This window comes from Odocoileus virginianus, chromosome 1, assembly GCF_023699985.2.
Source record: "Odocoileus virginianus isolate 20LAN1187 ecotype Illinois chromosome 1, Ovbor_1.2, whole genome shotgun sequence".
Classification (NCBI taxonomy): domain Eukaryota; kingdom Metazoa; phylum Chordata; class Mammalia; order Artiodactyla; family Cervidae; genus Odocoileus; species Odocoileus virginianus.
This window is the reverse complement of record NC_069674.1, coordinates 18409499-18436870: the sequence shown is the minus strand read 5'-3', so window position 1 is coordinate 18436870 and position 27372 is coordinate 18409499. Positions and strand designations below refer to the sequence as shown.

The 27372-nt window shown below is 41.3% G+C and overlaps 1 long non-coding RNA gene across 1 annotated transcript; it reads right to left on the bottom strand.

Moving 5' to 3' along the window:
- Nucleotides 1-5887: 5887 nt before the first annotated feature.
- LOC139034384 (uncharacterized) lies at nucleotides 5888-17277 on the bottom strand. The gene is made up of 3 exons (XR_011486835.1): nucleotides 17107-17277; nucleotides 6312-6458; nucleotides 5888-6173 (listed from the first exon to the last, which is right to left on the bottom strand). It is a non-coding gene; the product is annotated as an uncharacterized lncRNA (long non-coding RNA).
- Nucleotides 17278-27372: the final 10095 nt, after the last annotated feature.

Genomic DNA, 27372 nt, shown 5'->3' with positions numbered 1-27372 from the left:
TTATTTTTTCTTACCTGATATACTTGTATTTAATTTATTTTCTAGACTCTCCAAATATTTGTGAGTCTTCTTTAATGACTTACCATAGGATGAGGATGAGAATAAGGAAGTATATTTTGCTATGGGCAGATGTGATAGAATAATTTTCATTTACGCCCCCCACCCCAAGTCCTCAGAGCCTATGAATATGTTACCAGACTTGGCAAGCAGGATTCTGTGGATGTCATTAAGTTTTGGCCTTGAGATGGAGATATTTTTCTGGGTTATCTGGGTTGGAGTACAATCTAGTCACACAGGTCCTTAAAAGAAACTTCCAGGGCTTCCCTGGTGGTCTAGTGGTTAAGACTTTGCCTTCCAGTGTAGGGGGTGCAGGTTCGATCCCTGGTCAGGGAGCTAAGACCCCACATGCCTCTTGGCCAAAAAAACCAAACAAACCACAAAACAGAAGCAATATTGTAACAAATTCAATAAAGACTAAAAAACATGGTTCACATTTTTAAAAACTCATAAAAAAAGAAACTTCACAGGCTGTGAGTGGAAAGAGATGTGATGATGAAACATCTATGTTTCATAGATAGCAACCAGATGCTATGTTGCTGGTTTTGAAGATGGACGAAGTGGCAAGAGGCAAGGAAATGGATTATCAATTAGAGCCTCTAGAAGGGAACACTGCAGTGCTGCTGACACCTTGATGCTAAACCAGTGAGATCTGCGTGGCAGTTCTGACCTCCAGAACTGCAAGATAATCCATGTGTATTGTTTTATCTAGTTCTTCTTGTTTAGTCGCTTAGTCGTGTCTGATCCTTTTGCAACCCCATGGACTGTAGCCTGCCAGGCTCCTCTGTCCGTGGGATTTCCCAGGCGAGAAGGCTGGAGTGGGTTGGTATTTCCTTCTCTAGGGGACCTTCCCTACCCAGGGATCAAACCAACCTAGGGATCAACACATTTGTGGTAATTTGTTACAGTAGCAACAAAAACGATACCTTAGAGATCTGATTTCATAAGAGAAAACATGAGGTGGGGGCGAATGGACTTCTCTTTAGATGGAGAAGTGGTAACATTTGGGACCTGAAAGAAGTAGTCATGGAACCCAGAATTTATTTTATTTTTAACTGGAGAATACTTACTTTACAATATTGTGATGGTTTCTGCCACAGGCATACACAAGCCCCCTCCCTCTTAAACCTCTCTCCTACCTCCCTCCCCATCTCACCTCTCTAGGTCGTCACAGAGTACCGGCTTTGTGGAAGCCAGAATTTTCAAATGAAGATTTTTATAGGTAATCTGGAATGAAGATTGTATCATGGGGAAAACTCCAGGTTTCCCCATAACTGTGCTCCTGTCTACCTAGTAAAATGTCAAACTTCACAAACTTCTGTGTGGGCATGTGGCAGACAGTTTGTTGAGGTGAACTGGCCCCAACTTATGTGGCAATAATACCACTCAATTATGTTTGGGGGCTGTTTCAGCTTCTGATCTGATATCTTTAAATATAATTTTGGAATTTAGTTATCAAGTATTGCTAGGGGCAACCTAGACAAAAGATATACATCAACCTCAGGCACTGTGTGCCCATTAAAGAAGTCTGGAGTCCGTGTGGAGAAGCAGTGGGGAGTTAGCCGTGGTAGAGTTTTTTTCTTCACACGAGCAGAAACTTTTAGCCAGGAGAAAGCTAGAGGGAGAAAGAGATTCTGGACTCAGGAGAGGCTTACATAACTTTCCTTAGAATAGACCCTGAAGGAGAGGAGAGAAACAAACCTCTTAAAGGCAGTGCCACCCACCCTGGGATACACATGCCCTTAGGTGTGAGTGACTGGTTCTGTGAAGTATATGAAGCTACAGGACGTGGGGACATCTTCCTGGAAGTCAGTTAATGGAATAACTTTGAAAAAATGGTTTTTAATATGCGATGCAATAAATGATGAAACAGAAGTCATGGTTTGCACCAGTATTTGAAGAAAAGACCTCAACGGAATTTTATGCCACCACAGACCATGGAGGTTCACCCTGCCTTGGCAGGAAAGTGTAGGAAGCACTGATGAGAGGAAAGTAAAAACTCCTCACCATTTGACCTCCATTTCCACAGCCCCCCCACCCCCCACCACGGGGGGTCACAAACAACTGGGATTTTCCAGATAATAACTTCTAAATTATAAGGTCACATGTGTCATTTGAACTAGTCCGTCTTACAATACTCAACCATATACAGTGTTTGTGTATACTCTTCATAACTTGACCTGAATCTTTCTCTCCAGGCCACTTCCCACCTCTCTTAGCCATTCACCTTGTTTTTTAGCCAAACCACTCTATTCATCCTCAGGTTGAGTTTCCAGGAAGTGGACTCTAGGAGGGAGAGTCTGCTTATGCAGGAAATTTATTAGGGGGGGTTGTTTGGGATTAATCAACTTCCCTGGTGACTCAGACTTGGTAAAGAATCTGTGTCTAATGCAGGAGACCCAGGTTCGATCCCTGGGTTGGGAAGTTCCCCTGGAGAAGGAAATGGCTACCCATTCCAATAGTCTTGCCTGGAGAATTCCATGGACAGAGAAGCCTGGTGGGCTACAACCCATGAGATCGCAAAGAGTTGGACATGAGGGATCTACTAACACTTGGGATTAACGACCAATGTAGACAAAGAAGCAGGATTGGGCAGAGGGAGAAGCTAGACTTAGATACAGTCTCAATAGAAAACATCAACTGTCCCCCACGGGAACTCTGAAACTGGAAAGACCCCTCAGAACTCTCCCATGTTGGGGCAAGGAGACTGGGCTTTTATCCTTCTGTGTAGAACAGTTATGGGATTCTGGCTGCCTGGACATAAGGATGCTAGATTTAGCAAATAAAAATACGCAATGCTCAGTTACATTTGAATTTCAGATCAACAGTGACTAGTTTTTTAGTCCAAGTGTATCCCATATAATATTTGGGACATGGCTTTATGAAAAACAATTTGCTGTTGACCTGACATTCAAATTTAACAGGGTGTCCTGTATCTTACCTGGCAACCCTACCCGGGGAGGGAGCATGGTCATTAAGAAAAGAAAAGAACATTTAGAAAAGGAAAGAATCTGGAGAGGCCTCTGGAAGAGGGTGGTATTTGAGCAGGGCCCTTATGGGCAGGCTGGATTTGGACACACAGAGATGGACAGCCCAAGAAAGCACTGCAGGGGAGCCGGGGGTTGCTGAGCACTTGGGCCAGGCACCCATTGCCTCAGTGAATTCCCAAAGAGGCTGACAGCTGAGGCAGGACTGTGGGCAGCACTTCCAGGGGTTGGGGTCATAAATCCTTCAGTCGTCAAGAGGCACCTGGGGGCACACCTCAGCATCCACGATAGACACACATCACCTCCACTGTGCATCACTGGGAATTAGTTGTCACTGAGAGTCAGGTGCACGGGCTTTTATGAATCAAACAATATCTGGCAGGAGCAGAAGAGAGGTGTTATGGTTCCTCTCACTCACTTAAAAAGAAAAGGACCTGTTCAAGTTGAACTCAGTGGCAATCTCTATCTCTAAGCCCTGAGAGCAAGAAAAAGATTCTCCTGGATGCTTGATATATGGTTTTATTATCGACAACCAGGATGACTTGAACTGACAACTGATTCTGTTATATAACAGTTTCAGGAAGAATCACTACAGAACATTGTTTATCAAATTAATGTTCTCAAATATGTAAACATCTCTCCATATTTAAATTCCTTATGGAAAACAGCCCTATCTAGCAAGCTAACTTACTTGCTAATGAAGTGTATATTTCATGATTATAATATACTGAAATGTTATGTTACTTTCTGGGAGTTTTACTAAGATGTCATGTGGCTTAGATGAACTTTTGGGTGTCCTGCTTTAAATTTTTTCTAGGTGAAAATCTTTTAGGGCTATGAATCTATCCATTTGGCACCAACATCATATAAATGTCTTTATGTTAACATGGGAATCTAATCTCTTTCTGAAAAAAGTCTTGGTTCTGACTGGGGTTTATCTCTTGGCCTGTCTCTGCAACTATCAAAACTTATTTTCAGGAATACCTCATTTTTAGATTCCTTGCTCTAATTCCTAACCCAGTTTAACTGAATCAAACCATACAGCTGTGTCCTTTGAAGGAACATAGAATAGCTGTTTTCCAACTGCTTTCAGGAAATATAACCCCAACTTGTAGTTTCATCATAATTGTCAAATTCTTATTTAAGAAGGATTGTCTAAAAACATGCAGTTTATTGATATTCCTTTAGATGTTTTGAAATTCATATCTTGACTGCTGAAAGCTACATTCTTATGCTATATTATCTGACTTTCATAAAATTGCTTTTACAAAATTGTGTTTTAATTTTATCCTCTGTTCATCTTGAAGAATATAATGCAAAAGAGTTCTGTGAATCCTGCTAATGACAATGACATGTTGATAGTAATAATGATACTACTCACTATTAATTATATATGATAATTCATGAATTCACTCATTCAATAAATATATATTGAACAACTTCTATGTGTTAGAAATTCTTTTGAAGCCTGAGAATGTGGATGAATGAGATAGACCAAAATGTCTGCCTTCATTGCATTTATATTTAAGTTAATGGAGGGGGAGAGAGATTTTAAAAAAGATAAAGTCTCATTGATAGTGCTACAGGAATAAAAGAAGCTAGGAAGGGGGATGGGGAATTGTGATTTTAAGTAGGTGGTCACAGAAGAGTTCTCCAATGATGCCTGGTACAACCCACATATTTCCCTGTGTATTTCACATCAGGTTGTTGTTCATTATTTGACCTTGAGAAGATGGTGATCATTATAGTACAATGTCCTCTTTATGAAGGCCCATGGGAGAACTTTCCCTTTGGTGGTACAATATGCAATAGTTGGGCTTCTCCTGAGTAACTGGTTTCTTTTTATCTTTCAGGCACAAAGAATCATGTAACAGATCATGTTTACCTTCTTGTTTAGACTACAAGGGAACTTGAAACTTTGGCATGAACTAGGAGTACTGACCTTGTTCTTGGCTTCATCTTACCTTTTCTACCTCATTTTAGCCTTTGTCCCAATTGACTCACCTACTTATTTTACATTTCATTCTATGTTATATTTATTTTGGTAAGCGTCCTAAAATAATTTTTTTAACAAAAGAAGACATGAATAAAAATAAGACCCCCAGAACTGATGTGCACACACATATAAGCTGACATAAATAAACAAATCATGTGAAGGTGTCATATATATTCCTTATTTCACTGTACCTTGAACTTGGAATTCTTATTAGAAAAAGCATTTCATGCTTCATGGGACCCTGCTTATCTAGATGCTCAATAAATATTTATGGCATTACAGTTTTAGTAGTGTTTATAATTTAAATGAGAAAGATACTCATGAATATCTTGAGAGTTTCCCATTTGAATATAAGACAAGTAAAATTTTTCTGGATTAGTTTTGAAAATAATGATGTTTAAAATATCTAACCCTTTAATATGAATGTGGAGGTGGCAAATCTGGAACATGGTCAATATATAATAATGACCCTTCTAAATCACTTCCTAAAAGTTTTAAATCAGCAGCTTCTAATTCTGGGATGATGAAGCCCTTTGAAACTATCACTCTCTCTCCAAGAAAATTCAGTAGCACAAAAAATGTGTTTGCAGTCTTAGCTGAGCCATGGACACCCTGAAGCCATCCATCAATCAACTGCATTATGAATGCTTCTAAGTTATTTTTCCTTTTAAGTATACTACATATTCTTAAAATTTTAATATCAAAATGCATGAAAAAGCAGAAGAATTACCTTTAACTTCAGCACCAAGACAGCTATTTTTCACAGTATTTGATCATATTTATTTTTGATCATTATATTTTCATTTTTTAAAATAAGTTAAGATTACATAAATTGTTACCGATATGATTCTATATCCTGAATTTTTTTTTTTTGGCTTAACAATATAATAGTAAGTAGTTCCCAAAACTTTGCAGACATCATTTTTCATGGTAAATTTATATATGCATTTATAAATAGTATACACTGAAATATTACAAAACCATTAAAATAATATGTAAAAATATAATGTGCCTCATTATTTTTCTAATGTTATAAATGTACTTACCTTCATCCCTTTTATTTGGTTCAATGTTGCTGTGAACACCTTGGAACAAATCATTGTTGATATATCCAAATATTTCCCTAAGGATCCCTGAAAGGAGAATTATTAGGTTCAAATGTAATATCATAACTAATGTTAATGATATACATGGACCAGTTGTTTTTCAGAGAAATTGTTGCAATTCTATGGTACCAGCAGTGTGTAAAAGCACAAAAGTATCTACCTTACCTCACTCTTGCCAGTATTGGGTGGTTCCATTAAAAACAGAGACTTAAGTAGGAAAAGGAGTCCGTCAGGGCTGTATATTGTCACTCTGCTTATTTAACTTATATGCAGAGTGCATCATGAGAAACGCTGGGCTGGAGGAAGCACAACCTGGAATCAAGATTGCCGGGAGAAATATCAATAACCTCAGATATGCAGATGACACCACCCTTATGGAAGAAAGTGAAGAGGAGCTAAAAAGCCTCTTGATGAAAGTGAAAGAGGAGAGTGAAAAAGTTGGCTTAAAGCTCAACTTCAGGAAACTAAGATCATGGCATCCGGTCCCATCACTTCATGGGAACTAGATGGGGAAAGAGTGGAAACAGTGGCTGACTTTATTTTTCTGGGCTCCAAAATTACTGCAGATGGTGATTGCAGCCATGAAATTAAAAGATGCTTACTCCTTGGAAGGAAAGTTATGACCAACCTAGACAGCATATTAAAAAGCAGAGACATTATTTTACCAACAAAGGTCTGTCTAATCAAGGCTATGGTTTTTCCAGTAGTCATGTGTGGATGTGAGAGTTGGACTATAAAGAAAGCTGAGCGCTGAAGAATTGATGCTTTTGAACTATGGTGTTGGAGAAGACTCTTGAGAGTCCCTTGGACTGCAAGGAGATCCAACCAGTCCATCCTAAAGGAGATCAGTCCTGGGTGTTCATTGGAAGGACTGATGCTGAAGCTGAAACTCCAATACTTTGGCCACCTGACACGAAGAACTGACTCATTGGAAAAGACCTTGATGCTAGGAAAGATTGAAGGCAGGAGGAGAAGGGGATGACAGAGGATGAGATGGTTGGATGGTATCACCGACTCAATGGACATGAGTTTGGGTAAACTCTGGGAGTTGGTGATGGACAGGGAGGCCTGGCATGCTGCAGTCCATGGGGTCACAAAGAGTTGGACATGACTGAGCGACTGAACTGAAATAAACCAAAAAAAGTTAATTTGCTAAGTGAAAAATGGTGTCATTTTTGCTTTAATCTACCTTCTTTGATTACTGATGAGGTTTACTTTTAAAAATATGTGTTTAGGATTTACCTTTTCTCTGTCATGATCATGTGTTTGGTTGAGGAGTGTTATTTTCTTTCTTATTTTTCAATGTGATTTTTATATAAGAAAGTCTGTTAGTAAGATTTAGTTCTTTTCCAGGCAAGTCCTATTTTTAAAAGTTTATTCCTAGGTATTACATACTTTTTTTTTCTTGCTGTAATACAAAGGGAATTTTAAATTATGTTTTCTAACTAGTTATTACTGCCATACCTAAACATAATAGATTTTTATGTGTTTATGTTGCATTAACTTTTCAATTGATCCACTTGGAAATGTTAGACATATTATTATTTCTGGTCTGCAAAGAAAGATTTCTTTTTTCCCTAAGGTTTATGTCTCTTACTTCCTGTTCTGAGTCTTATACTGGCTAAAGCCTCCAGAAGATTAAATAATGGTGATGATATGAATTCATACACTTTCTTCTTATTTTAATGGGGTTACCCCTAATATTTCATTGTTAAATGCATTAGTTCTAAGCTTAAGACAGATTGTTAGTGACAAGTTTGGAATTTTATTAAATATCTATTCTGCATAAGCTGTCATGATCTTATGGTTTATGTTCTACTGCATTATTGGTTTGATATTTTTAATTTCTTAAGATTTAACAATTTTTACATTTTGTGATACATTCTATTTGATCATAGGTGGTTATTATTATAAAGTTCAACTGGATTGAATTTGCTAGTCTTTTTATTAAGAATTAGCATGCCTAAAATGAGACTAATATATAGATTTCTTGTTTAACACATTTTTGTTAGGTTTTAGGGTCAGAGTTGGTTATGCTAGATTCACAAAATGAATTGGGTCACTTTTCATCTTTTTCTTTGCACTGCAAAAATTAAGTAGCCTGAGGATTATCTGTTCCTTCAGGTATTTGGATATGTAGCTATGAAATAACTTAGACTTGTTATGGAAAATGATTATTTGATAACTTTTTCAATTTCTTCTGTGGCTATTGACCTCTTCAGGCTAATATTTTTAGAATAAGTTTTAGAAGATTACATTTCCCCTACCTCCATTTTTTATTCATATCTATGCTTTATTACTTAATTTATTAGGTTCATGTCTGTTCCAATTTTATTGTGAGTTATACCTTAATTAACATATAGTGATCCATAGTCCAATTTAATGACTTTTTGCCTTGACTTCTTCCTACTTTGGTAATTATATTGCTTCACCAGCTTATTGATATCTTTTTTCCCTTCCCTCTTAAGCTCTCTTTTTCTTCTTTGTTTTCCTCCTTTTTCCTTTCCCTACATTTTGGTATTTTTCTGACCTAGCAGTAACTGGTTTATTGAAATCTGTGAAATACTTGGGAGACAATTGAGAACAGCTTTATTTCTCTTGGGTCTCTGCCTTTAAATGTGTCCTGCATATTTCTCTCACTGTCTCTCTGATGAAATGACAACAGTGTTCATTTCAGTCTAAGGTAAAACTCTAATTCCTCATCCATTTGTGGCTTTCCCCAGGCACCCCCATCTCCATCCAAAGAACCCTAAGCTCAGGACACTGAGGGGACACTGATAACAGGCAGCATCGATTTTTTTTCCTCATTATTTTCTCCTCTCCTCTTCATTTTGCAGGTCTTCTGGGGTAGGGTGGGGGTGTGTGCATAGGAGAAGCAATAAGAGAAAAATCAAAAAACTTAAAAAAAAAAAAAAAAAGCTGATCTTGTGTTATAGTAATCTCTTGGTTAACACCACCTGGCTTAGATACTTTCTGTGTGATAGCACCCTGTACTAGGCAGGGTTCTCCAGAGAAACAGATCAATAAGATGTGTGTGTGTGTGTGTGTGTGTGTGTGTGTGTGTGCATTTAGGAAGGGAGGGGGAAGAGAGAGTGAGCAAATATGAGGGACTGATTGATTGATTTTACAAATTGGCTCACATGATTGTGGAGGATGGTGAGCCCCAACTCTGCAGGGTAGACCGACTGGGTCTAGAGACCCAGGGAAGAACTGAGGGTGTAGTTCAAGTGCCAGTTCAGTCTGATGGCAGAATTCCTTCTTTCTTGGAGGAGGCCAGTCTCTTTTCTGTTAAGGTCTTCAACTGATTAGATGATGCCCGCCTACATTGTGGAGACTAATCTGCTTTGCTTCAAAGTTGACTGATTTAAATGCTAATTTCGTCAAAAGAAAAACTTTGCAGAAACATCTAGAAGAGTGTTTGATCAAATACCTGGGTACTGTGGCCCATCCACGTTGACACATAAAATGAACTCTCAGAGACCCACTGCATAATTCTGCTGTCATCTGAGGACCCCTGCCCAAAACTCTCACCCCAGCAGCACACTTCTTCCTGCTGGGTTTCCTCACCCTAGAAAGCAACTCTCTTTGGAGAACTCTCTTTAACAATGTCGAGCCTGCCTGCCTTCCCAGGTCCTCCTGACCCAGAGAAAATTCTCTCACTCTTATTCTGCCACTCTGATGCATCTCTTCTTACTCCTTCCATGCTCGTCCAGCCAGACTCCGGCTCTCAGAATTCTTCAGGGAAGCACCACACACTTTTCTTTCACCACCCCCAAACTCCCTGCTGAAAGTGTTAGTCGCTCAGTCATGTCCAACTCTGTGACTCCATGGACTGTAGACACCAGGCTCCTCTGTCCATGGAATTCTCCAGGCAAGAACACTGGAGTGAGTAGCCATTCCCTTCTCCAGGGATCTTCCCCACCCAGGGGTTGAAGCCGGGTCTCTTGCGTTGCAGGCAGATTCTTTACCATCTGAGCCGTCAGGGATGCCCTCAACTCCCTGGGATGCATGTCAGACTTCAAAGAACTTCTTCTCCTCTTGCTCCTCTGCTCTGATGTCAACACCAGGAGGGGTTTACAAGCTTCCGCAGTTTAGCAAATTGAGTACCTGACAGGAGACTGAGAAGCAAGTCTCCTCTTTTTTTTTTTTTTAATGTTTTATTTTATGTTGGGGTATAGCTGATTAACCATGTTATGATAGTTACTTACAAAACAGAAAGATCTCTTCTTTTTTTTTTTTTTTTAGGGCTCCTCTTCTTAAAGGCATTCACAATCTTTCTAGATTGTTTTCATGGAGCTGGGGGCTTATACTCCCTCCCCCCTTCACAAGGGGAAAGAAAAGCGTCAGCACACTTTCCTAATGACGCCTCCTCTAAAATCATTCAAAATTCAACTAAGCCTCCTGTGAGTTGCTCATTTTTCTTTATGTAAGCAAGTTGGGGCAAGGAGGTGAGGGTATCTTATAGCCCTGGAAGCATATGTGAGCTACTTATGGCTCTCTTTAGAATTTGGCAATACTTGGCTCCTATTATACTCAGCTTTTGGGCTCTAAACAAATTCTGAGACAACAGGAAAAATCCTCCTCAATCTCAAAAATTTATCATGGCTGTTTTTTTTGTATTTTTAATCTTTCTTTGCTGTTTTTGTTTCACTATAACTTTATGAACATAGATTTGTGTTTTAAAATATTCTGTTTCACTCTCATTGGGTAATCATGGGTCACATGTCTGTTCTGAACCAATCACTATGATGGGTAGGGCTGCCTAGATTGCCTTAGATCAGTCAACTTCTTTCTTTTGTTTCTGTTGCCACCTCTCTCAATGTTAATATTTCATTCATCTTTCCTTTTTGTTCTGGGAGCCTTTGTCCGGTTTGTCCTCCACACCACTGAATGGATTTCTTCTTTAATAAATTTTGTTTTTTACTGCCTTCAATATGAATTTTAATGCCATTCCATTAAAGCTTGTATTACTTTTTAGTTTTTAACCACTTCCCTTTTGTTTCTGTCTTTGTTCCAATTTGTTCTCTTTAAAATTATTTTTAATTTTATATTGGAGCAGAGTTGATTAACAATGTTGTGTTAGTTTCAGATGTACAGAGAAGTGAGTCAGTTATAGATATATGTGTATCTACTCTTTTTCAAATCGTTTTTCCATTTATGGTGTTACAGAATATTGAGCAGAGTTCCCTGTGTTCTATTCTCTTCTATTGGCTTCCTGCATTAAAAAAAAAAAAAAATCTCAGAAGTACCTTTTTGTAAATTTTTTTGGGGGGGAAAGATACTGTAAAGGAATACAAAAAATATGTTCTGTGCTGTATAACAATATGAATGTACTCAATGCCACTGAATTGTACACTTAAAAATGATTACAATGATACATTTTATATTATGTATCTTTTACCACAGTAAAAATATATTCTGTTTCCTATAGAAAATAATTTTCAATGTGTATTCTCCTTCTGTGTATTCAGAGTAATATTTTCTTTCCCTTGCAATAAAATATTTTATTAGCCCATATGCTTTGTTGATTTGCTTGTTTTTCTGTTATCTCCAAGGTTGGCAGGATCTATCCAGGTTCAGTTTTCTCAAAAGTCAGGGTCCATACAGAAGTCCCAGTATCTTTAGAGTAAAATATTCCTTCTCTGATCTAGACTTGGAATGGTTTACCTGTTCAGAATTCCCAGTACTATCTCTAATTTTTGGTAGAAATTTCCTGGGATCTTCTATTCTTCTAGCTATTTTATCAAATTAAAATTTTCATAGAACATAAGAGATAGTATTTAATTCTTTTGTATGTATGCAATTATTTATATAGTCATCCCTCAGTATCCACAGGTTCTATAACCACAGATTCAACCATCTGCAGATCAAAAATATTTTTAAAGAATCCAGAAAGTTCCAAAAAATTAAATTTGAATTTGCTGTGTGCCAGCAATTTTTTATATAGCATTTACATTGTATTTACTATTCTTTCCATAACATTTGCATTGTATTAGGTAGTATAAGTTGGAGAAGGAAATGGCAGCCCACTCCATTGTTGTTGCCTGGAGAATCCCAGGGACGGGGGAGCCTGGTGGGCTGCCGTCTATGGGGTCGCACAGAGTCGGACACGGCTGAAGCGACTTAGTAGCAGCAGCAGGTAGTATAAGCAATCTGTGCATGCATGCTAAGTCACTTCAGTTGTGTCCAACTCTGCAACTCTATGGACTGTATCCTGCCAGGCTCCTCTGTCCATGGGATTCTCCAGGCAAGAATACTGGAGTGGGTTGCCATTTCCTCCTCCAGCGGATCTTCCCAACCCAGGGAACTTGTGTCTCTGAAGTCTCCTGCACCTGGCAAGCCACATAAGTAATCTAGAGATAATTTAAAATGTACTGAATGGAGGCTCAGTGGTAAAGAATCTGCCTGCCAAAGTAAGAGACCTGGGTTCAATCCCTGGATTGGGAAGATCCCCTGGAGGAGGAAATGTGTCAGATGGCTTGCCTGTGTCAGAGCCAGGCCCTGGAAGGAGGGAGTCCCCATGTGGGGGAGTGACAGTCTGGCTGGTGGCAAAGCTGAGTAGGGTGATGAGGGTGCCCATAGAGGGGAGATTAGTTATATAAGTCTATGCTGTGTCATGCTTAGTCACTCAGCTGTGTCTGACTCCTTGAAACCCCCATGGACTGTAGCCTGCCAGGCACCTCTGTCCATGGGGATTCTCCAGGCAAGAATACTGACACGGGTTGCCATGCCCTCCTCCAGGAGATCTTACCAACCCAGGGATCAAACCTAGGTCTCCCACATTGCAGACGGACTCTTTACTGTCTGAGCCACCAGGGAAGCCCAGTCATATGTGGGGTGTTGCTCAAATAAACAAATATATTAAGGATAATTGGCAGTCAGATATCCCACTCTCAGAGAGAGGGAGGGAATCACTAAGTTCAGTTCAGTTCAGTCGCTCAGTCATGCCTGGCTCTTTGCGAACCCATGGACTGCAGCAAGCCAGGCTTTCCCGTCCATCACCAATTCCTGAAGCTTGCTCAAATTCATGTCCATCAAGTCTGTGATACATCCAACCATCTCATCCTCTGTCGGCCCCATCGCCTCCTGCCTTCAATCTTTCCCAGCATCAGGGGCTTTTCCAATGAGTCAGTTCTTTGCATCAGGTGGCCAAAGTATTGGAGTTTCAGCTTCAGCATCAGTCCTTCCAATGAATATTCAGGACTGATTTCCTTTAGGATGGACTGGTTGGATCTCTTTGCTGTCCAAGGGACTCTCAAGAGTCTTCTCCAATACCACAGTTCAAAAGCATCAATTTTTTGGTGCTCAGCTTTCTTTATAGTCCAACTCTCAGATCCATACATGACTACTGGAAAAACCATAGCTTTGACTAGATGGACCTTTGTTGGCAAAGTAATGTCTCTGCTTTTTAATATGCTGTCTAGGTTGGTCATAGCTTTTCTTTCAAGAAGCAAGTGTCTTTTAATTTCATGGCTGCAGTCACCATCTACAGTGATTTTGGAGCCTCCAAATGTAAAGTCTCTCACTGTTTCCATTGTTTCTTCATCTATTTGTCATGAAGTGATGGGACCAGATACCGTGATCTTAGTTTTCTGAATGTTGAGCTTTAAGCCAACTTTTTCACTCTCCTCTTTCACTTTCATCAGGAGGCTCTTTAGTTATTTTTAGCTTTCTGCCATAAGGGTGGTATCATCTGTCTATCTGAGGTTATTGATATTTCTCCCTGCAATCTTGATTCCAGCTTGCGCTTCATCCAGCCCAGCATTTTGCATGATGTGCTATGCATATAAGTTACATAAGCAGGGTGACAGTATACAGCCTTGACGTATCCTTTCCCTAATTGGAACCAATCTGTTGTTCCATGTCCAGTTCTAACTATTGCTTCTTGACCTGCATACAGATGTCTCAGGAGGCAGGTAAGGTGGTCTGGTATTCCCATCTCTTGAAGAATTTTCCACAGTTTGTTGTGATCCACACAGTCAAAGGCTTTGGCATAGTCAATACAGCAGAAGTAGATGTTTCTCTGGAACTCTCTTGCTTTTTTGATGATCCAGAAGATGTTGGCAATTTGACCTCTGGTTCTTCTGCATTTTCTAAATCCAGCGTTACATCTGGAAATTCATGGTTCATGTACTGTTGAATTACTAAGTAGAAAGAGATAAAACTGTAAAGAATCCTGTAGTGGTCGGATTGGAGTTAAAGGCATCTATGTGGAGTTGAGGTTCTCAGTATAGGTGGGTATAGGAACAAACGCAGATGTCAATGGATGTATATATTACATGCACACATGTATTTCTAAGCTCACTCCACTGGGATGACCTGTGAGCCCAGGAGGGGACACCTGGATCACACTGGGCATCCCTGTCACATTAGATAGTGATGGTAACAGTTTACAACAAAACATGTGTAAACCATTAGGGGTTACCAAGTGAGTACATTGAAATTTTGATGAGCAATGGAAAATTTACATAATGTCAAAATCCCCACAAAATACACACGACTTATAAGACCAAAAAAAGAGGTATTTTCCAATGGAGGGCCTGGTAGACACAAGCTCAATCAAGTGAATGTTATCAGGACTGAGATAGATCAAATCATGTGCCATCCAAAAAAATACAATAGTAATAACAGCATCCTTTCCATGATGCATCTACCAAAGATGCACAAACATCAGACACCTCTGGTTGAAGGAGATTTTACAGAATAATGAGGCTCTATTAATTAAGTTAACAAGGTCATGAAAGTCAAGGCCAGAGGAGGAACTGTTCCCAGATTAAAAGAGAATAAGGAGACACAACAAGGGCATGGAGAACTTGATTCTGAATTGTATCCTTCTACTGTAAAGGACGGGCATCCCTGGTAGCTCAGATAGTAAAGCATCTGCCTACAAGGCGGGAGACCTGGGTTCGATTCCTGGGTCGGGAAGATCCCCTGAAGAAGGAAATGGCAACCCACTCCAGTAGTCTTGCCTGGAAAATCCTATGGACCGAGGAGCCTGGTGGGCTACAGTCCATGGGGTCGCAAAGAGTCAGACACGACCGAGAGACTTCACTTCACTGTGAAGGGCATTATTAGGACAAATGGCAAAATTTGAACAGGGTCTGGGTAAACTCCAGGAGATACTGAAGGACAGGGAAGCCTGGAGTACTGCAGTCCATGGGGTCACATAGAGTTGAACACGACTTAGCAACTGAACAACTGGGGATTAGGATATCAATTTCTTGATTTTGGTGGTTATATAACTTTTCATGATAACATTAACTATTATTTTGTTTTATATATATATATAAAAAACACAATAGTTATATATATAATATTTATAATATATAAAATATTTATATACGATATATAAAACTTTATATAAAATATATAAATAAAATATTTGTATATTTTACTATATTTAATATATATATTTATAAATATATATATATATATTGCAGGAAACACATATGAAAGTATTTGGGGATTGGCGGATGATAGCATGGTAACCCACTCCAGTATTCCTGCCTGGAGAATCCCATGGACAGAGAAGCCTGGCGGGCTACTGTCCATAGGGTGGCCAAAGTTGGACACGACTGAAGTGACTGAGCATCCAAACACGCACGCAGGCATCATGCATGTTGGCAACTTATCTTAAATGTTTCTGGAAAAATCATACTGTATTTTCAACTTCTCTGTGAGTTTAAGATAGTCTCAAAAAAGAATATTCTCAAAAAAAAATTTTTTTTTTTCTGGCCACATCTTGGGACTAAATGTCCCAAGAAAACCCTTCTAGGACTGGGTTCTTAAAATGCTGAATATGAAACCAAAGAAACAACTTCTGAGAAGTGTGCAGTAAAAGAGAAAAACGTTCAGGGACCAGAAATGCAGGAAGCATGTGCCCCCAGCAGTGGGTGAGCCCTGGATACTTCTAGTTTTTCCCAGATCACACAGGGCCTGGTGCCTGAGCTGTATTCCCACAGGGTCAGGAAAGGAAACAGAGATAGCTCAGCACCCACGAAAGGAGAGAGGTCTGGTGAGGGATCCGAACTTGTTACGGGTGAAAGACAAGTTCCCAGGAGAAGGAGACTTACCTGTCTCACCCATCTGGGTGAATGAGGGGCAGTAGTTTAAAAAATGTCCTGAGAATTTTCAATCGTAAATGTGCTCTCCATGAAGCTGGGGCTGGAATTCACAGCACCTGTGTGGTCTGAACCACACCCCAGCCCCCTCCAGGTGTGCGTTGAACTTAGAGTGACCCTGGTTAAGCAGCATGTAGTTAGCCAGCTTTTCTAAAGGCTTCCCTGGTGGCTCAGATGGTGAAGAATCTGCCCGCAAGCCAGGAGACCTGGGTTCGATCCCTGGGTTGGGAAGATCCACTGGCGGAGGACATGGCAGCCCACTCCAGTGTTCTTGCCTGAAGAACTCCATGGACAGAGGAGCCTGGCTGGCTCTAGCCCACAAGGTCGAAAAGGGTTGAACACGACTGAGACTAACACACACACCAGGTTTTCTAAAATGCAATACACTGATATGAACATGAAGCTAATAATACTGTATCAGTGTTAGTTCATTAGTTGTAAAAAAAAAAGTACCATACTAATGTGTTAATAAGGGAAAGTGGGTGTGGATACACTGAAACTCTCTGTGCTATCTTTACAGTAATTGTGTAAATGTAAAACTGTACTAAAATTTTAAAAGAAGTTATTTTAAAAAAGAAACAAAAAATAAAATACAGATTCCAGAGGGAGGATTTCAAGTGCTGAGGCTTTGTTTGGGAAGTGCAAACCCAGGGCAGCTGGAATAAGGGAGAGGGAACCCAGAGAGAGGAGGTGGGGGCTGGGGGCGTGAGGTCCTCCTGCCCTGGCCATCCTCAGTGATGAAGGCTGCGGAGCAGGTGCTCAGAAATGAGGATGTGCAGACACTGCCTCAGGGCAGTGAGCGGGCGAGGGGAGGAAGGGAGGAGCAGAGATTTACCCACCGTGCCTTCTCTCTCCTCCTTCCTACTGGTCAACGTTCGCTGGGAAGGCCACTCCACGCACTTCCAGGTTGAGTCCCCTGACCCCTCAGCAGGGTTCAGGACGGAGGTCTACGCTCTACACTGGATGTTTCATTTGGGTCCAGAAGTGGTGGGAGAAGCAGACACTTCCTGTGTGACTGATGGTCTGGGTCAGGTGACAGTGAGAAGGGGAGGTCCAGGCACACACACGACAAGTTCCTGTCAACTCCCAGGTGTGGCAACACGGGCAGGTCCAGGCACGCACTGGACAAGGTTCCGTCAACTCTTGCCTTCAAGACTTGAGTCTGGTGACTAACCCCTCTCTGAATTTTGAGGACAGGAAACATCTGGTTTTGATTTGTCTTGCCATCTCTGCTGAGCCCCACACTCATAATTCTGGCTGCCCAGTAAATTTTTTTTTTACATGTTTCGTGGTAACGGTAGATGAAACGTGAAAATCATTCTCTTATTTTCAAACTCTTTCTCTTCCTGGCTTCCCTGTTGGTCTCTGACCTGGCTTGAAGCCTCAACTTTCAATCCTCTACCATTATCCCTTTAATTATTTGTTGGTCTTCAATGGTTACAGTTATTTTCCATACCCAGGGCTGTTGTTCTGGCCACCTCAGTTCTGAAGACTCTAATCGACTCTAAATTGGTCTCCTTGGCTCTATTTTCTCCCTCTCTGATCCATCCTACTATTGTTGGCAGATTGTGTTCCTAAAAATATCCCTTTAATCATGTCACATGGCTGCACCCAAACCTTCGCTGATTCCCCAGTGACTGGAGTGAAGCCCATTGCTCTATTCCTGCGTTCACTGCCCTTCATTCTAGGGCCCCATCTAGTCTTTCCAGTCTTCTGTATATTCACAAATTTCTCAGACCTCATCTTCAGGTAAACTCAGTGCTACTACTTATAAGCTTAGGAAGTGGAAAGACGACTTCATGGTAAATTTTATTTGATTATCATTTTGAACTGTTCTCATTTAGTAGTCAACTTTTTATCATTATTATTTTTAGTGGTCAATGTTTTTTGCTTTTGTTTCACATTGCTCTGCACACATTCAGTATGGTTATCTTAACAGCCGTGGATCCCTATGGTGTGCACCGAAATCATCTGGGGCCTTTAAAGAATACCCATGCTTGGATCCCACTCCCAGAGACTCTGAATTACCTGGTCTGGGCATCAGGATTTTAAAAGGCCTCGGGTGACCCTCATGTGCTACCTAGACTGAGAGCCTCTGGCTTCCTGGGAAGGCTGCTCTGCGCCAAACTTTGCCAGTATTGTAGGATAAACCACAACAAATAACAGCAACAGCAGTAAAACAAGTTGATGGCATCCTTGTTGGCCACTGTACACTGCAGTTTAGGGAACGACCCGGTATTGGGCTAACCTGGCTTTGATATGGGCCTGGGAATCTTATCAATAATTGCCTTCATTAACACTCGATGTGAAGAAAAAAAAAAATCTAGGCTTCTAGAAGCATTCTTTGAGGGGGTGGATTTATACTCTAATTTGGATGCTGGATTTTTCCATCTCCATAGGAGGTCTCTAACAAAGACAAAAACAGGCTCTCACATTACCGTCATGGGCAAATGAATCATTTTCTAATTGCAGTTTATCAACAGAATAGCTACAAGTGTGTCAGAAAAGCTAGGAAAAAAGCTACAGGCAGACAAAAGGTTCTGATCTTTTATGTTTATTTTTAGATAAACGAGAAGCCTATTTTGTGTTTGAAACCAACTTGGTGCCTGAAATATTTTAGGCACTCACATACTTTTCTACCTGTCAGATTATTCCAGACTATAATATTCCCTAAATGATATGTTTAAAATGAAAGAACAATCCAGGGAAAAATACTACACCCTGTGTGATGAACTTCAACTTAACAATGGACATTTATAGGCATGTCTAAAACCTATCAGGCTTACATGAAATTTACATGAAATCACTAGAAATTTCATTCTGATCTGTAGATTGGAAGATCAGAATTCCTCCAATAAGCTTTTAGTAAAATCAGCAAGAGATGTCACTGGGAAGGTAATTTAGAACTTTCCTTTGGGAAATGAAAGCGCTGTTCTTCACTGAACCATGGAGTAGCCTGAAGTTATTGGATATCTGAAGTGGTGATTTTGATAGTTCTATGCAATTTGGGAATTTGGGGATCTCAAGTTTTTAATCTGTGAAGTAAGGTTACAAGAATAAGGGGTGAACCCTCTTACACTGTTGGTGGGAATGCAAACTAGTACAGCCGCTATGGAGAACAGTGTGAAGCTTTCTTAAAAAATTGGAAATAGAACTGCCATATGACCCAGCAATCCCACTTCTGGGCATACACACCAAGGAAACCAGATCTGAAAGAGACACATGCACCCCAATGTTCATCGCAGCACTGTTTATAATAGCCAGGACATGGAAGCAACCTAGATGCCCATCAGCAGACGAATGGATAAGGAAGCTGTGGTACATATACACCATGGAATATTACTCAGCCATTAAAAAGAATTCATTTGAATCAGTTCTAATGAGATGGATGAAACTGGAGCCCATTATACAGAGTGAAGTAAGCCAGAAAGATAAAGACCAATATAGTATACTAACACATATATATGGAATTTAGAAAGATGGTAACTATAACCCTATATGCAAAACAGAAAAAGAGACACAGATGTATAGAACAGACTTTTAGACTCTGTGGGAGAAGGCGAGGGTGGGATGTTTCGAGAGAACAGCATCGAAACATGTATATTATTTAGGGTGAAACAGATCACCAGCCCAAGTTGGATGCATGAGACAAGTGCTCAGGCCTGGTGCACTGGGAAGACCCAGAGGGATGGGATGGAGACGAAGGTGGGAGGGGGGATCAGGATGGGGAATACATGTAAATCCATGGCTGATTCATGTCAATGTATGACAAAAACCACTACAATATTGTAAAGTAATTAGCCTCCAACTAATAAAAATAAATGGAAAAAAAATAAAATAAGAAGCTTAATGGAAAAAAAAAAGAATAAGGGGTGGTACTGTAAGTCATATATTTATCGGAAGGACTGATGCTGAAGCTGAAACTCCACTATTTTGGCCACCTGATGAGAAGAACTGACTCATTGGAAAAGACCCTGATGCTGGGAAAGAGGCAGGAGGAGAAGGGGACAACAGAGGATGAAATGGTTGGATGGCATCACCGACTCGATGGACATGAATTGAGCAAGCTTTGGGAGTTGGTGACGGATAGGGAAGCCTGGCGTGCTGCAGTCCATGGGGTTGCAAAGTGTTGGACATGACTGAGTGACTGAACTGAACCAACTGTAAGTCACATTGTTGTCTGTGTACAAGTTAGTCTTACTGTCTCACATGTTTGGTTTTTGTATAAAAGTATTATTATATTCCCTAATGGCTGGAGGTCTCACTGTATTTGTGCCAATAGACTACAGATGAGGTTTATCTCTAAGTGAGAAGGTCCTTTTAGGAGGCAGGTTAGGCTGTGGCTCTTTGATGGTGCAGAGAAGACTGGCATCAGGCCAGAGTTTTTTTTTTTTTTTAATGCAGTTTAGCTCTTACTGAGACATTGAACTTTGTTAACAGAAAATTGAGAATGCTTTTGTCTTCTAGTGCTGAAACGACAGCAAAGATACAAAACTGAGGACAAAATAGCAAAGTACCCCATATCCTGAAGGTCGTTATCAAAGGGTCACCACCTCTGGGACCCTTCAGGTTTGTTCACTAAGAGGTCATGACCCCAATCCTCTGTCCCACCTCTGTCTGGATGTGGAATGGAGGGTGTCCCTAGGGCCCAGGTAAGAGGTTCCCCTTTCCGCATGGGAGGTTCTTTCTTCTCCAAGAAGCCAAAGGAAAGGCTCTCAAGGGGCATCAGTCACAGGAGTCAGAGGCATCTGTATTTCCTCCCTGATGGATCAGTGCTGAGCCCCAGAAGCTGCAGGCTCATTCTGTACTGAGCTGGGAGTGGTGCAGAGCAGGTGGGAAGTTTTTGGTGAGTCTGCTACACGCCTCCTTAAGGCGTAGGGCAGAGGGACCTGGACGCTGCTCGCCTGGAGACTCCTGAACAGAAGGCTTGTCGGAACAGTGATACCCAGCAGAGTGAGCAGTGGTCCTGGTGTGAGGAGGAGGAGGTGCTGGGGGAGACCAGGATGGGGCCATGCTCACCCCAGTCCCTCTGAGGGCACAGGAGGGCCACACGGGGAGGGGCAGGAGCACAGGGCTGCCCAGTTGCTGCTGGACCCAGCAAGGGGCCACCCAACCCAGAAAGGGCTGGACACATGTGCAGCAGATGGAATGCATTAGAGATAGCAGGGCCTCTTTTCTGATGGGGTCCTCAGGGACTGGGGAGGGGCAGGGTGAAATTAGCATTGCCCCAAGAGGACTATGTGTCCATGTAGAAACTCAGAGGCCAGGACACTGGCCCTCATGGACATGATCACTGTCTTCACTTTTTTCTCCATCCTGCCCCTAAGCAGCTAGAGGAGCCAGGTCTTGAAAAGAGAAGAGAAGAGAAGCTATTTCAGAGTCAAATCATGTTTATTCTTTATGCCAAGAAACCAGGACCTCTGGATCTAGCGATCTGAAAGAAGGTGAGATGAAAAATTTTCAATCAGCTAAGGTGTTAGAACTCTTAATATAAGTAATATTAATAACTAAAAGTGATTGCTAAGTTATGGACTATGCCAAGAAGTCATTGCTAGGAAGGGTTATTAGGAAAAGCATGACTGAAATAAAGATTTGAATAAAAAACACAATTTCATGTTAATAACCATTGAGTTGAAACTCCTTCATAAACAGCCTACATTTGAAGGGTTGGAATACTCTTAGTAATACTGAACCTGAGTTTGAGATATCAAGGGACCAGGAGAAAGGGAGATCGGGAGTTTCCTACGTCTAGTTTTCAACGAAAGCAGCTGGAGTGAGATTTGATGGCGTGTCAGGAGACCACAGCCTTTTCCTGGAACCCTATGCTCTAGAATGCCCAAGGCGGGGACTTAAGGGGTAGGAGAGGAAGAGCCAGTCTGGGGAAAAGACACTTTATGAGGGGGAGCCTGAGTAGGAAGACAGGCTAAGCAGGTGTTCCTCACTGACCCACTGGAAGGAGGAGGGAGGGATGTCCTATTTAGCAGTGGTTGCTTTTTCCTGTCTTTTGGAGGTTTACAGGGCTTCCTTGATAGCTCAGTTGGTAAAGAATCTGCATGTGGGAGACCCTGGTTCAATTCCTGGGTCGGGAAGATCCATTGGAGAAGGGATAAGTTACCCACTCCCAGTATTCTTGGGCTTCCCTTGTGGCTCAGCTGGTAAAGAATTCACCTGCAATGGGGGGAGACATGGGTTTGATCCCTGGATTGGGAAGATCCCCTGGAGAAGGGAAAGACTACCCACTCCAGTATTCTCACCTGGAGAATTCAGTCCATGCGGTTGCAAAGAGCTGGACATGACTGAGCGATTTTCATTTCCATTTTGGAGGTTTAACTTGCTGTAGGTGAGGATTAAGGGCAGAGGTTTGGGGCAGGGGGCAGAGGGCAAGGATTCTTTTCTCCACCACTAGCTAGTTAGAATTATAAAATTGTTCAATGTCAGAGCTGGAAGGTATTAAAGAAGGATATTCAATACCCTCTTTGTATAATCCTTGTTTTGCTAGTACCTCGTATAGGATAGCGGGCCCCCGCGTTTCCCCCTTGTTATACAGGTATCTGTGGGGCCCCTGTACACTGAAAAACAAGTGTCTGGTAAAGTTCTGGTTAGTTGCCACATGATTCTTGCTACTCTGCTCCAGCCCCATCGCTTAGACGTTTCTTGAGGGGCCTTGAAAGTCCACTGAATACCACTCCCCACTCTCCCACCAGGCACCTTCACCCCGGCTGTTAGGGCATCACTTCTGCTGTCTCCAAGCAGACATGGTCCTTATCCATACTCATGGCCCCTTGAAGAGCCAAGGTTTTTTATTTTTTTAACTGGATCAAGGTTGTTGCTGTTGGCCACCTCATTCTCTTTGGATGTACTGTCTCCCCAGAAGTACTTAGTCCTTCTTTCTCCAATTTTTAGCAAGTCCCCTATTAACTTACCCCCACATAGCTGAACTTCATGGGTGAACATAGTTTGCGCTTAAGCTGAATGCCATTCTTCAGTGAAAGTGAAAGTGAAGTCGCTCAGTCGTGTCTGACTCTTTGCAACCCCATGGACTGTAGCCTACCAGGCTCCTCTGTCCCTGGGATTTTCCAGGCAAGAGTACTGGAGTGGGTTGCCATTTCCTTCTCCAGGAGATCTTCCCGATCCAGGGATCGAAATGGAAAGGAAGAGACAAGAAAGTTGCTTACCCTGGAGCATCATGATGTCTGTGACTAAAACATCCAATAAGTATGATTATTATCTATGCTTAGAGGGGCTAGGAGCAGAGAGAAGGAGTGAGAAGGAGGAAGAAGTAGACCCAAGTCAGCTTTTTGGAGCCACAGGAGATGGTGTGTGGACTGACAGCTGAGCAAGGAACTCTCCAAGATGAAATCTTGTCCATGTGAGGCTACAGACTATTCTGCCTGATATTAGGTGACAGCCGAGATTAAATGTGACTAGTTTGCTTTTACATTAATACAAAAATCTCTAATTATTTTTATTTTATGACTACTATTTTTTTTTTCTAAATATGAACACTTTCCTTGGAAAATAATGAAAATTATTTTTCACATTGAATGAATCTGGAGATTAATGATCTCACATTCCTTTCATATTAAATTCAGTCATGACTTTGTATTTTATTAAAGCAATCTTATTTATGACCCAGGTCTGGATGCCTAATGGTATCTGGAGCTGCAAAGAATGATCTTTAGATCATTTTAGATTTTGCACAAAGCGTTGAATACCGTTTGCAACTCCAAACACTTAATTTTGATTGGACAGATTTACTGTTTCAGAGAATAATTTCCTGAAACACTTGTGGGGTGATCATGATGTTTGCTATAAATGAACAGAGAAACTGTTCTTGAATACATTAGTGAGGAATCCTTCTCTTTCAGTGCACTTCCTTTTTAAGGCTAAAGGACTTATTCCATGAGGAGTGGGTGTTACATGGTTAACACATTGGAAAATTCTGGATCAAACTTAGAGGAACCATTGTTCTCTTATTTGATTAATATCCCTCTAGAATTGTTCCAGATTATATTTCTCTTCAACCCAGAGGTGAGACATAATCGGTGTTTCTGATGGTTGCATTTTCCACAGTGGTAAGGAGAGCAAATACTTAAAGAATTCTTAGTACTTGGTGAAGTTGGAGAAGGAAGTCGGTGCTTGCTAGCACTTCACCTCTCCGTAGGAATGGGCCTGGGAAGGGTGATCATTGAGCCCCTTGACCAAACTATAGATGAAATACACAGCGTGGCTTATTTTAGGCTCAGTTTTAATAATAAAGGGATGGGTGGGATATGCAAATTGGGAAATAAAAATATCAAGAGCTTGGGCAGTGAAGTTGGTCAGACTAGAATTTGACTCCTGGATCTCCCAACAACTAGTCTTTGACATCTCGCATGTTTCTCGGCTTCTCTGAGCCTCAGTTTCTTCATTGGTAAATTATCATTTGTGCGACAGAATTGTTGGGATTCCCTGGGGGCTCAGGTGGTAAAGAATCTGCCCACAACGTGGGAGGCCTGAATTTGGCCCCTGGGTCGGGAAGATCCCCTGGAGAAGTAAATGGTAACCCACTCCAGTATTCTTGCCTGGAGAATCCGATGGACAGAGGAGCCTGGAGGGCTACAATCCACAGGATCGCAAAGTGTCAGACATGATGGAGCGGCTACACTTTCTTTCTTTCTGATAGAACTGTTAGGAGAGTTAAATGAAGCGGTGTGTGAGAAGACCAGTGAATGACATATATCAGGTGAGTAATGAACATTGCTAGCTGAACTACTAAGCGTCTGTTCTCTTGGTGACAGTGTCTAACTTTCCCTTTAGAGAACCCTCTTCTTTCTGTTGTCAGAGGACATGCTGCTGGTGGGGCTGATTCTACTACCAGCCTCAAGAGTATAACGTATAACTCAAAACTGGTCAGGTAGCACCAATGTACCCTTGGCAGTGTGACTCCTTCAGGGATCAACATAAATCAGTGCAATCGAAAGACAACCCAATGTGGGAGCTACTGGGGAGACATACTTTCCCTTTGAACTTGAACATAGAGAATGACGCTGTTGGCAGTCACTTCGCCCCCACAGAGCCTCAGAATTAAGCCAATATTGTAGTAGAGAGCGGGCTTCCCTGGTGGTTCAGGGGTAATGAATCCATCTGACAAGCAGGAGACACAGGTTCGATACCTGGTTTGGGAAGATCCCCTGGAGAAGGAAATGGAAATCCCTTGCTGGAGACTTGGGTTCAATCCCCGGGTTGGGAAGATCTGGAGAAGGAAATGGCAAACCCACTCCAGTACTCTTGCCTGGAAAAATCCCATGGACAGAGAAACCCAGTAGGCTACAGTCCATGGGGTCACAAAGAGTTGGACATGACTGAGCAACTTCATTTTCACTTTCCAGTATTCTTGCCTGGGAAATCCCATGGAGAGAGGAGCCTGGCAGGCTACAGTTCATGGAGTCACAAAGAGTTGGACACCACTTGGCAACTGAACAACAACATGGTAGAGAGCAAATCCAAGAGCTATAATTTGAAACATAGTTTGAATCACGACCCCCAAATGCTTCAGCTAAATTAATATATACTAATTTTTATTTAAGCTATTTACTTGCAATCATATGAGTCCTTATTGGTACAAGGAACATAATAAATTTTAGTCATTCTCCACTCCAGTACCTATTTCAGGAGCCAGAATCTTGCAGAGGAAGCATAAAAGCATCAAGGTTCTCCCAGAATTCCTAACAGCAGATAGAAAATGCAAGGAAGTGCTCTGAAATTTCATATATATGAAAAACTTTGAAAATATATTCCATTAAAAAATAAAATTAATAAAACCCCAACAACCACCATGTACTCTCACTATTTTCTCATAAAAGAAAGGGCATTTTTTAATATTCTAAAATAAGAAGCACAGAATATAATAAAGGATAGTATTTTAGACTGAATAAATCTAGCTTTAAGAAAAATACACTGTGCTATTCTTATTTCTTTCTTTTACCACAGAGCAGTGAAAATGTCAGTGTTTTTTTAAGTTCCAGGTCTGAAATAAAACTTCCTAGAAGCAAATCCTGGCTCCACCATTCACTAGCTCTTCCTTAATTATTCTGAGTTTCAGTTTTCTCATCTGTAAAGTAGAAATAATAGTGATGATCTCTGTCTCACAAGGTTTTGGAAAAGATATAGCACCCAAGAAGATGAAACCAGTCAATCCTAAAGGAAATCAACCTTGAATATTCATTGGAAGGACAGATACTGAAGCTGAAGCTCCAATACTTTGGCCACCTGATGGGAAGAGCCAACTCACTGGAAAAGACCCTGATGCTGGGAAAGATTGAGGGCAGGAAGAGAAGGGGTTGATAGAGAATAAGGTGGTTGCATGGCTTCATGGACTCAATGGACATGAGTTTGAGCAAACTCTGGGAGACAGTGAAGGACAGGGAAGCCTGGCATTCTGCAGTTCATGGGGTTGCAGAAAGTCAGATAGGATTGAGCTGCTGAACAACAACAATAACACCCAAAGCACAAGCAACAACAGAAATAAACAAGTGGGACAACATCAAAGTAAAAAGCTTCTGGTAAGGATGAAATGAACGAACATAGGTAAAGTCTTTAGAATAGTGCTTGGCACATAGTGAGTACTCAATAAACATTATTATCATTAATAAACACTCAGTGTTTGGGACAGGTATCAGATTCTAATTTCAGCCTTGACGCTAAAATTCTATAGCGTTGGGCAGAACAGTTCAGCTGTCTGGAAACGACGCACTGTCTCGGATTCGTTTCTCCTCGCGGGGAGGTGGGGAGCGGGGAAGTGAGCCCCGATGATTGATCACTGAACGCTCACGTGGGACCAGGTTGGCTCCCCAGAAGGGAGACGAATCGTTCATCCTGCCCCTCGATGTCCCGGTCAGATGGCTGCTTTTCTCTCCGGATGGACAGGGGGACGTGGGAGAGAAAATGCCTGATGGGGGAGTGAGTGGAGGGATTCAGGATAGGAAGTTTGCAAAGAAGAAGCTGGGAAAATCCCAATGATGCCAGCCGGGGTAGGCAGCACATCAAAGGGTGACGGGTTATTACTTTCAATCACTCTGCTGCCCTCTACTGCCCAAGCGTAGTACTGGCGAGAAAAGTCTTGG